The following is a 16,728-nucleotide window of genomic DNA, read 5'->3' as shown; positions in this document are numbered from 1 at the left end:
TAAAATTGATTCATGTTTGTGGCAGTAATGTGACAAAATGTGGAAAACGTCAAGGGGGGGGGGGGGGCGAATACTTTTGCAAGCCACTGTAACTATTTTATTTTCAAAACATTTTATTAGAAGGTATAACAAAATACAGAGTTATGCAGTAGTCAGTAGGGAATCACAAAGTCTTCGTTTTTTTTTTTATTCCAATAGGAACTTAAATCAGAAGCTGAGAAAACAGTATGTTCTGTTCACCTATCTTGAATTTATGGTGAACAGAAAATAAGGCAACAGCAAATTAGGGTTGAATTTAGCATAAAAGGAAAAAGAAAGGTAGAATTTAGATAAAATTATAAGTAAATTCATTTGATCTAACAAACAGCCTAGATTAAGTAAAAGGACCTTCTTTTATTCAACTATTTTGAAGATTAGTGATGGTCATGGAGAAGCATGTTATCAATTTGGTCAGGTGATAGATATGTAAGTCTCTGATTTGCTAGCCATGATCATGTGCTAAATGCAGGATGTGATCACAGTAAACCAGAGGCTTGCAAATCAATCAGATGATCAAACAAATCACATGCTTCTCCATGAGTTCTCATAGGCATAACCATCTTTATTGAGAATAGTTTTGAAACTCCACAGACAGGGGCGTAACTAGAAATCACTGGGCCCCCCTGCGAAAATTTGGATGGGGCCCTTCCCATAGGTGCCAAATAATCGTAATGGGGCTGAGTTTCAGTATAAAATAATCATAATGCAGCAATGTTTCACCATAAAATAATCGTAATGCGTGCAGCATTTCACCAGAAATTCATCGTAAAGTGGGCAGCATTTCACCAGAAAATAATCATAAAGTGGGCAGCATTTCACCAGAAAATAATCATAAAGTGGGCAGCTTTTCATCAGAAAAAAATCATAAAGTGGACAGCATTTTACCATATGTATGTTTGGAGAAAAAGTGTATGTAAGTTGGGGGGGGAGGGCTGTAAGTGCTATTGGTCAGGGGGGTGGCTGGTGACAGTGGGCCTTGGGCAGTAAAGAGTACAAACCGGCCCTGGTCAGAGCACCTCATCTGCATGCTTGCAAAATTCTTCCACTGTACCACAATTTGTTGTTGTGATTGTGTTTTGCAATCGTGTTTTGCGCTTTTTGGTGTGAAGGAGCCTTTACACTGAAATAATAAATATGGAAGCCCCCATATCCCTCTCAACTCGGGTTTCCTTTAACTGAAGAGAGCGGATTCTGACATTTGACAGGAGATTCGTGCTATGATTGTTTATAGTCATTTGTGACCCTCTTTGTGCAAATGGCAAGAAATGACTACTAGCCGGTCTGCCTGTGCACTGACTGTTAAATCTCTGCCTCCGGCAAACACTCTGCACAGGAATATGTCACATTTGTCGTTTAATGTCAAATCAAAGACACGGATTACAACTCCAGGGGTGAAGGCTGCCTGAGATCAATGATTCCATCATTACATATAGAAAGCATGCTTAGGTCTATAAGCTGGTGTTTGGCAGCAATGCGTGTTCACAGCAACAGGAGATTATGGGGGAGTAACCAGAGGGGAGCATCCTTTACGCTACATGCTTTCCTTGGAATAGGCTTGTCTGCCTATTATATGCTATGTCTTCTTTGCAAAGGACCATGACACATTTTCAGCCTTTTAAAGTGTACTTTACTGTTACTTTCTCGCACATAGTGAACTAAACTTCAAGAGTACCTGCAGCGACTCATAGAAGAGCAAAATATTATTCAAGATACCCATTTTTAAGTTATCCTGGTTCTAATCACTTCTAATTAGGGATAAATATCCAAATTACGCTGAATTCATATTTCCATTCGTCAGAAATCAGTATGCGGTATGCGGATATTGGCATGCTGCGAAAATACTACATTACAGAGACTGATAAATGTTAAGCCAATCACAAGACTCAGCATTGGACTAATCAGAGAATCGTTATTAAACATCGGACATCGGATTACCGTGGAACTTTTAGGCCACTCAGAAGACTTGAAGGTATAAGGCCAATCAGAGAAAGCAGAAGTTTACCACGATTGCTGATCAGAAATGCAGATTCTACATAATAGCTAAATTTTATTTTTATAATTAACTAACTTTATTCACAAAACCCCCCCCAAAAATAACATTCTGCAGAAGACAGAAATTCCAACACTTCTATGGCAGCGGAATTATGTCGGAAGCAGAAATTGGCATTTACGACCATCCCTACCTCTAATAACTGTATATTTCTGTATATTTTGTAGTCATGCCCTCCTGGTAATGCTTAGCCTAGGCTATTATGTCATGCAGCCACTTGCCCCAGAGTATTCTGGGAGATCAATATGTGGACCCATCAATTCCTTGGTTTTTTTATTGCGTCCGGGGCCAATCAGGCTATAGTGGAAATTTCTGAAGTACTGATGGTCCATTCAAGTGAAGCATGGTCCGGTGTTGGTCGTACAACTCCCAGGAGAGTTGCGCAGCTAACGGAGCCACCAGTGGGAAAACTGAGCCTCTGTTACGGAGGAAGCCCAGAGGATGCTGAGAGACATCACAGACTACAGGGGGCTGGAGGAAACCCCAGGTAAGTTCAGTATGGCATTTATTACTAGTGTCCAGGTTCCCTTTAATAGTATAACCTGAATCAATGTTTGTTGGTTCTACATATGATGGTCCATTGTGTTTTTCATTTATTGTAAGAAGGCTTGAGGCATCCTGTTCTCTGACACTAAATTCTGCCGCAGGCTTTAATATTTATTAAACGACATCACAGCTCAGGTCCAGAATTATAGAGTGATTTATGATCTTCATTCCGACAGCTGTCACTATGGTGGGGGCCTGGAGTGGAGAACTGTCACTGTGGCGAGTGCCCAGAGGCTAAGTTGTCACTATGGTGGGGGCCTGGGGTGGAGAGCTGTTGCTGTGGCAAGTGCCCAGAGGCTGAGTTGTCACTATGGTGAGTGAGGGCCTGGGGTGGAGAGCTGTTACTATGCCGAGTGCCCAGAGGCTGAACTGTCACTATGGTGAGGGCCTGGGGTGGAGGAGCGCTGTTGCTATGCCGAGTGCCCAGAGGCTAAACTGTCACTATGGTGAGGGCCTGGTGTGGAGAGCTGTCGCTATGGAGAGTGGCCAGAGGCTGAGCTGTCACTGCAGAGGGAGGTAGATTGGGAGGGTTAGCAGGAGCGGTGACTCTTGATGAGCCCCCTCCTCAAAGCCCAGGGTCCCAGAGCAGTCACTAGCGCTGTCCGTACAATAACACTATCACTCATCTTAATATTCAGCCACACTAGAAAAGAAAACTGTCAGCCAGGAGTGTATATTGGCTCTGTGTACGGAGATATTAAATGCCAGCCGCTGAAAATGAAATGTCACAGCACCTATGCAGACAGATCAATAATGTAGGTCAAACACAAGCAAAATACGGTAGCAAAACCTTTTACTGAAAATTTGCAATACATCAAAGTGACAAAACTCTCTCAACCAACAAGAAATGTTTGCAAGTCTAAAGGAAAAAACGTCCCCAAAAGTCGAAGTATTGATATAGCCGCTGCAGGTACAATGTCACACAAAAGTGAGTACACCTCTCACATTTCTGTAAACCTGCTAAAGAAGCGGAGGGTAAAGGTGCTGGACTGGCCAAGCATGTCTTCAGACCTAAACTCTACTGAGCAGCTGTGAGGCATCTTAATATGTAAAGACAAGACACAGAACATTAAAGAGAACCCGAGGTGGGGTACTGACAATAAAATCCGCATACAGAGGCTGGGTCTGCCTATACAGCCCAGCCTCTGTTGCTATCCAGATCCCCCTAAGCGCTCTGCGGTCACCCATAAATCAAAGCCGCGCTGCCGACACGCAGCGTGTCACAGCGGGCTGTGTTTACCTCTGTACTGTCAGTCTGCTGCTCCCCCCGCCGCCTGCATAGCTTCGGTCCCCACCCACGTCCCTTCCCTCCCCGCTGATTGGAGGGAAGGGACGCGGGTGGGGACCGGAGCTATGCAGGAGGTGGAGGGAGAGCCGAGACTGACACTACAGATGTAAACACAGCCCGCACAGCGCGGCTGTGATTTATCGGTGATCGCAGAGCGCAGGGGGGGGGCTTAGGGGGGATCTGGATAGCAACAGAGGCTGGGCTGTATAGGCAGACTCAGCCTCTGTATGCGGATTTCATTGTCAGAACCCCACCTAGGGTTCTCTTTAACATTGCGCTTTTCTGCTGCAGCCACTAGGCAGTAGCAGTGTTAGGAAGTCTCCTTATTGAATCAGAATCAATTTTATTTGGCCAAAAAAGTTTGTACTCGATGGACGTATGTCTTTTTTCAACCAAAGTAACTATGTAACTATGTAAGGAATTTGACTTGGCAGTTGCTTAAAGGAGTTATCGGGCTAAAATTAACTAAATAAGTGCTACTTACCCAGGGCTTCCTCCAGCCCCAATCTCCCAGCATGTCCCTCGCCGCAGCTCTGCAGTCAGCCGTTCACCGCAGCTCCCTCCCAGTCCCCGGCAATGACGTCAGGCCGGCCTCCAGGTTGGCCTGTATTGCGCCTGTGCGAGCGGCGCTGTCAATCACCACCACATGGATGTGAGCAGGCGCAGTACAAGCCGACCGTCATCGCCAAGGACCGGGTGGGAGCTGCGGCAAACGGCTGACTGCAGAGCTGCGGCGAGGGGCATGCTGGGAGATTGGGGCTGGAGGAAGCCCGGATAAGTAGCACTTATTTTATTAATTTTATGGTGGCCATACATGGTACAATAAAAACGTTTGATTATCCCGTTTATTCGATCTAAATGATCGAATCGAATGAAAGTTGAAAATGTTTTTTTATGATGAAGAAATTTGAACGATTATCCTGTTTTTTTGCGAAAAATCCGATCGGACATGCTGGAAAAATCTTTATATTCGATCTAACGGAATAATCAAACTAAAGTATCTAATCGAAAAAAAATGAAAAATTGTACCATGTATGGGCACCTTTAGCATGATAACTCCTTTAAAGTAATCCCGAGCTGAAACTTGGGTTCAAAATAGGCAATTACCCTGAAGAGAGGGAAGCCTCAGGATCCTATTGAGGCTTTCCTCCAGGAGGCCGCAATAACAGCATAGGGGGCGATATTATGGCTGGGAACGCGAAGAATCACTCGCGTTCCCATGCCTGTTGGCCGGTGACGGCCAAACAGGAAGTGTTCGCCGGCGGGTGCAGAAGCATCGGAGCGGGGCTGCGAGGGCACTGATCGGCTGCAGGGGGCTGAGGGAAGCCCCAGGTGAGTAAATCTCATTTTTTTTGATCGACTTAAGGATCACTTTAAGGGTAAGCTAAAGCCAATTATTATTTCTGCTGATTGGATGATGTGCTGTAATCTAACCTTTTCTCATACATTGTATGAGCATGTCAAAGATTCAGACTGAAGAGGCAGACTTGCTGTGATGTTCCCTCCTATCACCCTCCCATTCCCTCCTATTAAGGGAAGTGTACAGGCAGGGAAGAGGAGGGGATGTGTGGGTGATAGGATGGAACATCACAGCAAGTCGGCCTCTTCCTGTCTGAATCTTTGACTTTGGCCAAAAGTCAATTTTTTCAAGACATGCTTACAGGAACAGGAAGGAACGAGAAGAGGAACGGACAATGCTCAGAGGTATGTGGATCCAGCATGAGCATAGCTCTGGGCTTACCATGGGTTGCCTTGCCTCGGGTCAGGTGTGCTTTAAATGCATACATGTGCAAACATGTATGGGCATGCATGGGAAAATACAGTTATAGCCAAATGTATTGAGGTCAATGGGCATAGTTACATAGTTATTTGGGTTGAAAAAAGACATACGTCCATCGAGTTCAATCAGAAATGGCATGAGAAACCATTTTCACATAGATTCATATTTTCTCAAAATGTCACATTCTAATTATGATTACATGCAAAATTAATACATCGCTGTCTTCTATCAGTTAAATTGACTGGCTGCATCAGAATCAGAATCAATTTATTTGGCCAGATAAGTTTGGCTTGGCAGTGTAACGATCGGTGTAACACAGAGAAGGTCTGATTACCGGTGATCTGCAGTATCACAGAGAATGCAGAATATACCCGATTATTGATGATCTGCAGTATCACCGATAATCAGATATATGTTCTAACCTCTGGACACCTGAGGAATAAGAGTGTTTTGGTGTAACAGTAATACTTTGAGGAGAGCACCTTAGGAGAAGGTACAGAAGCAGTAAGGAGTACTGCACAGAAGTACATTCCTCCCGTATGCCTGGGGGGGGGGGGGAGCTAGGCTGAGGATAGGAAGGACAGATCGTGAGTGACACCAGAGAGAGGGTGTCACTAACAGGTCTGGGAACTGCCTCTAACAGTAAGGCCAGTTCTCAAGGTCGGGCAATCCAGGTCGTTAACACACAGACAGATACGGTACAGATTCAGGAGACAGATACGGAATCCAATAAACAGGCAGGGTTTGGCAATGGAGTATCAGAATAGCGGGGTACAGAATCAGGAGGCAAATACAGAGTCCAGGAACTAGCAGAGTTTGGCAACAGGATATCAGAGATAGCAAGGTACAGAATCAGAGTTCAGCAGGATAGTCAGGCAGGCAGAAGGTCATAACAAATAATACAGTTCAATATTCCTAACGCTAAGGTGTGAGGTCCATGATCGTCAACACCTTTGGAAACTTTGCTAGAACACAGATACAGACAAGGCCTGAGTGCTACCACGTAGTGATCGCAACGCCAGACACCAGAGGAAAGACCAGCACCCAGTATATATAAACCAGTACTCTCCAGCACCTCCCTTAAGTGCTGGACCAATGAAAGTTGCTGCAATTGTCAGCTGACCAGCCTGGTCAGCTGACCCTCCTCGTACTCAGGTTGGTCATCTATCATCACAGGACGAGGAGGAGTGGGACCTACATGAACTGCTGGCTTAAGCAGAGACACGTGAAAGGATCTTACGCCATGCATACTGGCAGGAAGATCAATGGCATAAGTAACATTGTTGATCTTTCTAGTTACTGGAAATGGACCCACAAACCTGGGCCCCAACTTAGCTGAAGGCTGTTTTAAGGTTAAGTGACGTGTGGATACCCAGACTAAGTCTCCTGGTTGAAATCTCCACTCTAAGGAACGTTTTTTGTCAGCTTGACCTTTCTGACTTTGAAACGCCTTTCCCAAATTATTCTCCATGATCCCCCATACGTCCTTAAATGACTTTTGCCAGGCCTTCAGAGCTGGATACGGAGTGGAAGCGATTGGCAATGGGGAAAATTTGGGCAGCTTCCCAGTAACTACCTGAAATGGACAGAATTTTGTGGAAGAACTTTTCAGATTATTGTGCGCAAACTCTGCGAAGGGCAAAAACCTGATCCAATCGTTTTGCGCCTCTGCAACGTAACACCTCAAAAATTGTTCTAACGATTGGTTGACCCTCTCAGTCTGACCATTGGTCTGTGGGTGGTAGCCTGACGAAAATGACAGTTCCATGCCCATTTGGTGACAGAATGCCCTCCAGAATTTCGAAACAAATTGGACTCCCCGATCTGACTCAATGTTTTCCGGAATGCCATGCAAACGGAAAACATGGATAATGAATAAATCGGCCAACTCCTGGGCCGAGGGGAGTCCTTTTAAGGGCACAAAAATGGGCCATTTTACTAAAGTGGTCGACTACCACCCAAATGACCGACATGCCCTCAGACCTGGGAAGCTCACCCACAAAATCCATGGATACGTGGGTCCATGGCTCACTCAGGGTGGGTAAGGGCTGCAACGTTCCCACAGGTGCCAGCCGGGAGGGCTTACTTTTTGCACACACTGCACACTCCCTAACATACTCCTTGCAATCTGTTGCCAGAGAAGGCCACCAAGCGCACCTGGCAACCAGATCCTGTGTTCTGGAAGCACCAGGGTGTCCCGCATTTTTGTGTGAATGGAACATTTGTAGAATCTGAAGACGGAATGGCAGTGGTACAAACATAACCCCTTCAGGCTTCCCCTCCGGGGTGTCCTGTTGAAAGGGCCCTAAGGTCTCCGTCCAGTCTTTCCATGTCTCAGTTGTTGCTAGTATCAGTTTCTGCGGAACAATGGTTTCTGGGGTAGAGGGCTGTGCTGTCTCTGGCTCAAAACATCTGGACAGGGCATCTGCCTTAATGTTCTTGCTGCCTGGAGTGTACATAATTATAAATCTAAACCTCGAGAAAAACAAAGACCATCGAGCCTGACGGGGGCTTAATCTTTTAGCTCCCTCGATGTATTCCAAATTTTTGTGATCAGTGAAAACTGTGATTGTATGTTCTGCTCCTTCCAACCAATGACGCCATTCCTCAAAGGCTAACTTGATGGCCAGGAGCTCCCTGTTGCCTATGTCGTAGTTTCTCTCTGCCGGAGAGAACCTACGAGAAAAATAGGCGCATGGGTGTAATCTACCCTGCAACCCTGATCGCTGCAACAGCACAGCCCCTACCCCGACCTCCGAGGCGTCCACCTCAACAATAAAGGGGTAGGAAGTGTCGACGTGCCTTAGGATGGGTGCAGAGCAAAACAAGTCTTTTAACCTAGAGAACGCTTGCAAAGCTTATGGAGACCAGTGGGAAGTATCTGCCCCTTTTTTAGTGAGACTAGTGAGGGGTGCAATGACAGTAGAGTACCCCTTTATGAACCTTCTATAGTAATTGGCAAAGCCCAAAAATCTCTGAAGAGATTTCAACCCCACAGGTTGAGGCCAATCTAGCACAGCAGAGACCTTGGCAGGGTCCATCGACAGGCCCGAGGTGGAAATTATGTACCCCAAAGAGGTGACAGATGTTGCCTCGAAGATGCATTTCTCCAATTTAGCGTAAAGCATGTTCTGCCTCAGTTTGTCCAATACAATTCGGACGTGTGTCCTGTGCTCAGAGAGGTTGTTGGAAAAAATAAGTATATCGTCCAGGTATACTAACACGAATTTGCCCAACACCTCTCTGAATACCTCATTAATTAGTTCTTGGAAGACGGCCGGGGCGTTACACAGCTCAAAGGGCATCACCAAGTACTCGTAGTGCCCGTCGGGCGTGTTAAAGGCCGTCTTCCATTCATCGCCCTTTCTAATCCGCACCAGGTTGTATGCATCCCGTAAATCTGATTTTGAAAAGACTTTAGCGTTGGTAACTTGTGTAAACAGGTCATCTATCAGGGGCAAGGGGTAGCGATTCTTTACCGTGATTTTATTCAGGCCCCGGTAATCTATGCATGGCCGCAGACCTCCGTCTTTCTTTTTAACAAAAAAGAATCCTGCGCCAGTGGGCGACCGGGAAGGTTTGAATGAACCCCTTGGCTAAATTCTCACGAATGTACACTTTCAAACGGGCGATGTGGCGGTAAATCAAACGGGCGATGTGGCGGTAACTTGTCAGCAGCCTTGGAGCAGAACACATCAGTATACTCGGAATATTGTACTGGAACCCCCTCCAAATGAATCCTGGTCTGGCCTAATGTCACCCTCCCTAAACACTGCTGGAAACAATGAGGTGACCAGCTGGTTAACTGCCCAGTGGTCCAATCGATCTGTGGAGAGTGACGGTGCAACCATGGCATGCCAAGGATGACTGTGAAGGTGGTCATGTGTAACACAAAAAACTGCAGTTTCTCCTTATGTAGCACCCCTATAGTGACTTCCACCTCTGGTGTCTGAGACAGCGGATGATTACTTTGCAGGGGGAATCATCTACTGCCGTAACCTGAATGGGTGGTTTCACCGGGGTAAGCGGAATACCTAAATTCTTTGCAAATTCAAAATCCATAAAATTTGCTGTCGAGCCTGAATCAACAAAGGCCTCGGAAACCTCGGTTTTATCTTCCCATGTAACAGTACAAGGAAGAAGTAACCGTTTATCTTCTAGGGGTAAGAGACGCGTGCCTAGGGTGTTACCCCCTACAACTCCTAGGTGGTAGCGTTTCCCGACTTATTAGGACAATTACGTACTCTATGACCCCCCTCTGCGCAGTAAAGGCACAGCTGCTCGGACATCCAAGTCTTCGCTCCACTTGAGATAGTTTTGACCGACCAATTTGCATAGGTTCGGGTGGAGGCGAGACAGGAGGAGGTGGAGTTACTGGAGGTGCAGCATAGGACACCATCTTTACCTGACTACTACCCTGGGTCTGTTTCTGATAGCGCAGCCGGCGGTCGACTCGAATGGCCGATGAAATGGCCTCATCGACTGTCTTAGGTTCAGGCAGACTTAGCATGATATTAGAGACCTCATCCGACAGTCCCGATAAAAAGCAATCTAAGAGGGCATAAGTGCCCTACCTGGCTGAAGCTGACCACCTCCTAAATTCCGCTGCGTAATCCTCGACCGGACCCTTGCCTTGACGCAAAAGCTTGAGCTTCCGCTCAGAAGTCGCAGCAAGGTCTGGGTCATCGTAAATTACTGCCATAGCTTTAAAAAATTTGTCCACTGACGTGAGGGCTAAGTCTCCGGTGGGCAAACTGTACGCCCACGTCTGAGAATCGCCAGATAACAATGTCTTAATAAATGTGACCCTTTGGGCCATTGTTCCAGAAGTTCGGGGTCTCAACTCAAAATAAGATAACACTCTACTTCTGAAATTTCGGAAGTCAGATCTGTGACCAGAAAATTTTTCGGGTACGGGTAAACGTATATCAGAACTAGGAGGGGATCGCACCTCATCTACTGCTGTCTGAAGGGTTTTTAAAGAGCCAGACAAGGCTTCAATCATAGTCTTGTGACTACCCAGCACTTGATTGATGGTGTCCACCAAAATGGCAAGTGCACCTAGACGGTCAGAGTGTGCGTCCATTTGTATTTTGGTCTGGCGTTCTGTAACGATCGGTGTAACACAGAGAGGGTCTGATTACCGGTGATCTGCAGTATCACCGAGAATGCAGAATATACCCGATTATTGATGATCTGCAGTATCACCGATAATCAGATATATGTTCTAACCTCTGGACACCTGAGGAATAAGAGTGTTTTGGTGTTACAGTAATACTTTGAGTATTGCACCTTAGGAGAAGGTACAGAAGCAGTAAGGAGGGGGGGGGGGGGCTAGGCTGAGGATAGGAAGGACAGATCGTGAGTGACACCAGAGAGAGGGTGTCACTAACAGGTCTGGGAACTGCCTCTAACAGTAAGGCCAGTTCTCGAGGTTGGGCAATCCAGGTCGTTAACACACAGACAGATACGGTACAGATTCAGGAGACAGATACGGAATCCAATAAACAGGCAGGGTTTGGCAACGGAGTATCAGAATAGCGGGGTACAGAATCGAGAGGCAAATACAGAGTCCAGGAACGAGCAGAGTTTGGCAACAGGATATCAGAGATAGCAAGGTACAGAATCAGAGTTCAGCAGGAGAGTCAGGCAGGCAGAAGGTCATAACAAATAATACAGTTCAATATTCCTAACGCTAAGGTGTGAGGTCCGTGATCGTCAACACCTTTGGAAACTATGCTAGAACACAGATACAGACAAGGCCTGAGTGCTACCACGTAGTGATCGCAACGCCAGACACCAGAGGAATGACCAGCACCCAGTATATATACACCAGTACTCTCCAGCACCTCCCTTAAGTGCTGGACCAATGAAAGTTGCTGCAATTGTCAGCTGACCGGCCTGGTCAGCTGACCCTCCTCTGACTGCCATAAAGGCCCTGCCTCTCCGCGCGCGCACGCGTCCTCCTGAACCAGTGTGGACTATCAGTCCCAGCCACACCAGTCATGTGTTGTAATGTTGTTGCTGTATGGGATGCGGAATCCACCGCCACGCTGTCTGAGCGTGCGGCGTTTCCTCCGCATCCCGCCCCACTGAGAGAAGCAGGCCTATGCGTACAAACCGCCGCGTCAGACGCGGCGGCTTCTCCGCGTTCTGCTATGCCAGACGCGGAAACAGCCGCCTGATCCTGCGTCCATGCGGCGGCTTTTCCACGTTTCTTCACAGGCAGTTGCTTAACTGACACAAACAAAACAATACAATACAAGGATACACAGTGTGTACAGTAATACACGTGTGAAAAAATGTTGCTTTCAAAAATGGAAGTACTAATCATTTATTTTCATCAATCAACAAAATGCAGTGAGTGAAGAGAAAAAAGAGAAATCTAAATAAAATCAATATTTGGTATGATCACCCTTGGACTTCAAAACAGCATAAATTCTTCTAGATACATTTGCACACAATTTGTGAAGCTGGCAGGTTGTTCCAAACATCTTGGAGAATTAACCACAGATCTTCTGTGGACTAAGGCTTCCTCACATACTTCTGTTTCTTCAGACACAATCGGTGTTGAGATCAGGGCTCTGTGAGGGCCATACCATTTCTTCCAGGACTTTTTCTTCTTTACACTGAAGATAGTTCTTAATAACTTTGGCTGCATGTTTTCAGTTGTTGTCCTGCTGCAGAATAAATTTGGGGCCAATCATACATCTCCCTGATGGTATTGCATGATAGATAAGTATCTGCTTGTATTTCTCAGAATTGAGAACACCATTAATCCTGACCAAATCTCCAACTCCATTTGCAGAAATTCAGCCCCAAACGTTTAAGGAACCTCCACCATGCTTCTTTGTTGCCGGCAGACACACATTATTCCACTTTCCAGCCCTTCGATGCAAAAAGTGATTGCTGAAGCAGTCTCTGGAAGCAGGTAAAAATTACAAATGTTCCTGCACACTGTTTTCGTGAGTGAATGGAGAGGTTTCTTTGTTAATCGGCTGCACTTGCGGTTGAGGAGAGGGAGGAGGAGGGGCCCCAAAGCCTCTGCCCCCCCCCCCCCCCCGATGACAGGGGTCGCAGGGGTGATTGCTACACCCATGGTTGGACATCTTCTGATTTTGAAGGGTAATAAGCTTGATGTGTGTTTCATCTGCTGCACTAAGTTTTCTTGGCCAACCACTGCATCTACGATCCTCAACGTTGCCCATTTCTTTGTGCTTCTTCAAAAGAGTTATCTATAAGAGTTGATGCTGGTTTGATGGCAGAAGGTAGAAACACCAAATATTAAAGTGGACCTGAACTCTTGCACAGGACACAATGGAAACATAGAGAAATGGACCGCCAGGGAGGTTAATTTGATTTAGGTTTTACTCTTGTTTGCTGCTCACTATGCATTTTGTAAATTGACAACAATAAACAATCATTATTAATATTTCTGAAAGCATTCTTTGTCTACAGCATTTTTTCACACATGCCTAAAACGTTTGCACAGTACTGTACAGTATATTACTTAACCTCCTTGGCGGTAACCCCGTGTGTGACACGGGGTAAGCCGCCGGAGGGTGCCGCTCAGGCCCTGCTGGGCCGATTTACATAATTTTTTTCTTCAAACACGCAGCTAGCACTTTTCTAGCTGCGTGTTTGCTCTAATCGCCGCCGCCCAGCGCCGATGCGCCGCTACCCGCCGCGGAAACAGCCCCCCCCCCAGCATACCCCTTGCGCAGCAGCTTGGCCAATCGCCACCAGGCTGCGCTATGGGGTGGATCGGGACTCCCTGTGACGTCACGACGTCCGTGACGTAGATGACGTCACTCCATTCGTCGCCATGGCGACGGGGGAAGCCCTCAAGGAAGTCCCGTTCAGAATGGGATTTCCTTATGGGCAAGTGGCGCCGGCGGCGATCGGAGGGGACGAGCGGACGCCGCGGGGAGGGGGGAAGCGCTAGGCTAGCTACATGCTAAAAAAAAAATGGCGAAAAAAAACCTCCCGCGGCTGCGCAGCCGCGGGAGGTTTTTTTACGCCATTTTTTTTTAAATTAAATTATACCGCCAGGGGAGTTAAGTCAAGGACAGTATGGAAGTTATAGTGGCAGTAAACAGAGTGAGAAGTGTTCATTTTCAGTTTGATGCTTTAATGCGTTCAAGTCCAGTTCTAGCGTGGTTCTGCATTGAGCATGGCTACCACCTGAAGGAAGAAGCTGTTCCTGTGCCTGGAAGTTTTAGTTGTGACTGACTGATAGCTCACTCCTGAAGCCATAAGCTGGAAGATGAAGTGAGCAGGTTGGGAGGGGCCAGAGGCAATATTGGGAAGATGGAGTGAGCAGGGTGAGAGGGGTCAGAGGAAATCTTGGTCGCCCTCTTTCTGCACCTGCTAGCATAAAAAAAACTGCAGGGAAGGTAAGCTACAGCCAACTATTCTTTCTGCTGATCGGATGATGCGCTACAGTCTCACCTTTTCTAGTACTGAGCAAGAGCCGAACTCCTCGACTGTGACTCTTCAGTCCTATACTTACCAGGGCTGTGGACTTGGTACAAAAATCATCCGACTCCTCTAGTTAATGAAACCACAGACTCTGACTCCAGGTACCCAAAATTACTCCGACTCCACAGCCCTGATTAAATCTGCATGCAAGCCGAAATTATTAGCACCTCATCGACTGTCTCCAGTCGCAAATGTGATATGTTTCCTGATAATTTATATAGTCTGGGATTCCCCTCCATTTAAACAAATGCAAAGTACACATGTAAACGCACATGATGCGCGCATAGACACACCGGGCAATGCATGTATCAAGATGGGTACGTTGTACTGCGCACATAGCGCAATTCATGTTTTATTTTTCCCTCTTGTTTTCTAGTATGGCCGTCCATTAATGAACACAGGCAGGTATGCACTTATACAGCAGCAGACATACCTCGAGAATACATAAGCAGGGTGATCTATTCTGCGCCTATCTCGTCGTATTCTTCTACCCTGCGATGCCCTAACTCTTTATTGTCATCTCCTCGCTGATTAGATTTATTCTCCTTCCCAGCTGGTCTCTCCTGACACCTCTCTAGAGTACCAGGAAACAGTTCAAGTTTTCCAAAGTGTTCACCAAAGTCTGCAGGAAAAACAATAAAACAAACATCAGCCTTGGTTTGTGCATTCTCATTAATTAACTTCTGGCATTTTACTGTTTATTCACATCGTTATTCTGCATCAATGAACAGAATTGTCTGGTAGAGATCGGTATTCGCTGTCCATCACCGTGATAAGCTGTCGGCATTCCCGATCAGCTGTCTGTAACGATGATTAACAGGCCTAAGAAACTTTACACCTGTCATTGGAGAGTTGTGGAAGCTGCCATTTTGACCTCCTTATTAAAATTCTGTAATGCAGAACATCTGCCTGGAATGAATTCTGAGACGTTTCACAAGAAATACGCAGATGAGGAGTCAGAAGGAAGTCTTGACACTTGATCTGCATACTGGCTCCTGGTTATAAAGTGTTATAGCAGAAGGATTGGTAGTTTTAGAGCAAATAAACTTGCATTTTTAGTAGGTCGACATGGCAGCCCTGCATAGCTCTCTCACCACTGGTGTACTGTAATCACCACTTGTGGGCTGCTTTCAGAAGACAGCCATGTATTTACTCTGGGCCGCTGTGCCGATATAGAATGAGGACGTGTTACTTCACCCTTACAGCTGCATATTACAGAGCTCGATTTCATCTCTCCGACAAGCAAGAAGAATTTAAGGAACGTTAATAGGATCCAAAAGTGTGACTGCAAATCATGGGGGCTCCCAGAAAAAAACATTGATGGAGTCCCACTAACATTCCCCCCTCTCCCATCCTCTTCCCCTTCCCCTTCCCGTGACCCCATTAGCCTTAGGTCATTTATAGAGAATATCTTGGGGTACAGTCCTTTATATTGTGAAGGATCCAAAACACAGTCCTTTTTCAGGGCAATCCACCTTACCCACCAACACTTATTTGTAGCTTTAGAAAAGGACTATATGAACTGATGCAATCTCAAAAAAGGCAAAAAAAAGTCTCTGAAAAAACTTTATTGACACATGTAGAAAAACATCAAAAACACACGATTCTTCAATATCACAGTGATAGGTCTTGAAAGCACATTAGATTGATTTGAATCAACAAACGGTTGTAGCTTTACGGGTATTTAACTTCAAGGCAACGACACATGTTCGTTTCGGGCTTTTATGTAAAATTATATGTGCCCTTCATCAGGCCATGACTCCCCCGCCCATAACAGGTGTGGCCACCATGACTCCCACACCCATAACAATTGTGGCCACCATGACTCCTACCGCACATAATAAGTGTGGCCACCATGACTCCCTCACCCATAACAAGTGTGGCCACCATGACTCCCCCACCCATAACAATTGTGGCCACCATGACTTCTCCCGCCCATAATAAGTGTGGCCACCATGACTCCCCCACCCATAACAAGTGTGGCCACCATGACTCTCCCACCCATAACAAGTGTGCCCACCATGACTCCCCCACCCATAATAAGTGTGGCCACCATGACTCCCCCGCCCATAACAAGTTTGCCCACCATGACTCCCCCACCCATAACAGGTGTGCCCACCATGACTCCCGACCCATAACAATTGTGGCCACCATGACTCCCCCCACCCATAATAAGTGTGGCCACCATGACTCCCTCACCCATAACAAGTGTGGCCACCATGACTCCCTCACCCATAACAATTGTGGCCACCATGACTTCTCCTGCCCATAATAAGTGTGGCCACCATGACTCCCCCACCCATAACAAGTGTGGCCACCATGACGCCCCCACCCATAATAAATGTGGCCACCATGACTCCCCCACCCATAACAAGTGTGGCCACCATGACTCCCCCACCCATAACAAGTGTGCCCACCATGACTCCCCCACCCATAATAAGTGTGGCCACCATGACTCCCCCACCCATAACAAGTTTGCCCACCATGACTCCCCCACCCATAACAGGTGTGCCCACCATGACTCCCCACCCATAACAATTGTGG

At 46.6% G+C, this 16,728-nt stretch overlaps 1 protein-coding gene across 33 annotated transcripts in view; it reads right to left on the bottom strand.

The window, feature by feature from the left end:
* GATA5 (GATA binding protein 5) overlaps positions 1–16,728 on the bottom strand; it is a 2,064,317-nt gene that overhangs the window by 1,319,642 nt on the left and 727,947 nt on the right. For 32 of the 33 annotated variants that reach the window (XR_011025213.1, XR_011025214.1, XR_011025210.1 and 29 more), the window contains one exon: positions 14,618–14,806. The exons of the other annotated variant lie outside the window; for it this stretch is intronic. The gene's annotated coding sequence lies outside the window, so the exon portion shown is untranslated. The remainder of the gene's footprint in view (positions 1–14,617; positions 14,807–16,728) is intronic. 33 annotated transcript variants of the gene reach the window in all.

Source organism: Hyperolius riggenbachi, chromosome 12, assembly GCF_040937935.1.
Source record: "Hyperolius riggenbachi isolate aHypRig1 chromosome 12, aHypRig1.pri, whole genome shotgun sequence".
Taxonomy (NCBI): domain Eukaryota; kingdom Metazoa; phylum Chordata; class Amphibia; order Anura; family Hyperoliidae; genus Hyperolius; species Hyperolius riggenbachi.
The sequence above is the reverse complement of the archived record's forward strand: the minus strand, read 5'-3'. Positions and strand labels throughout refer to the sequence as shown.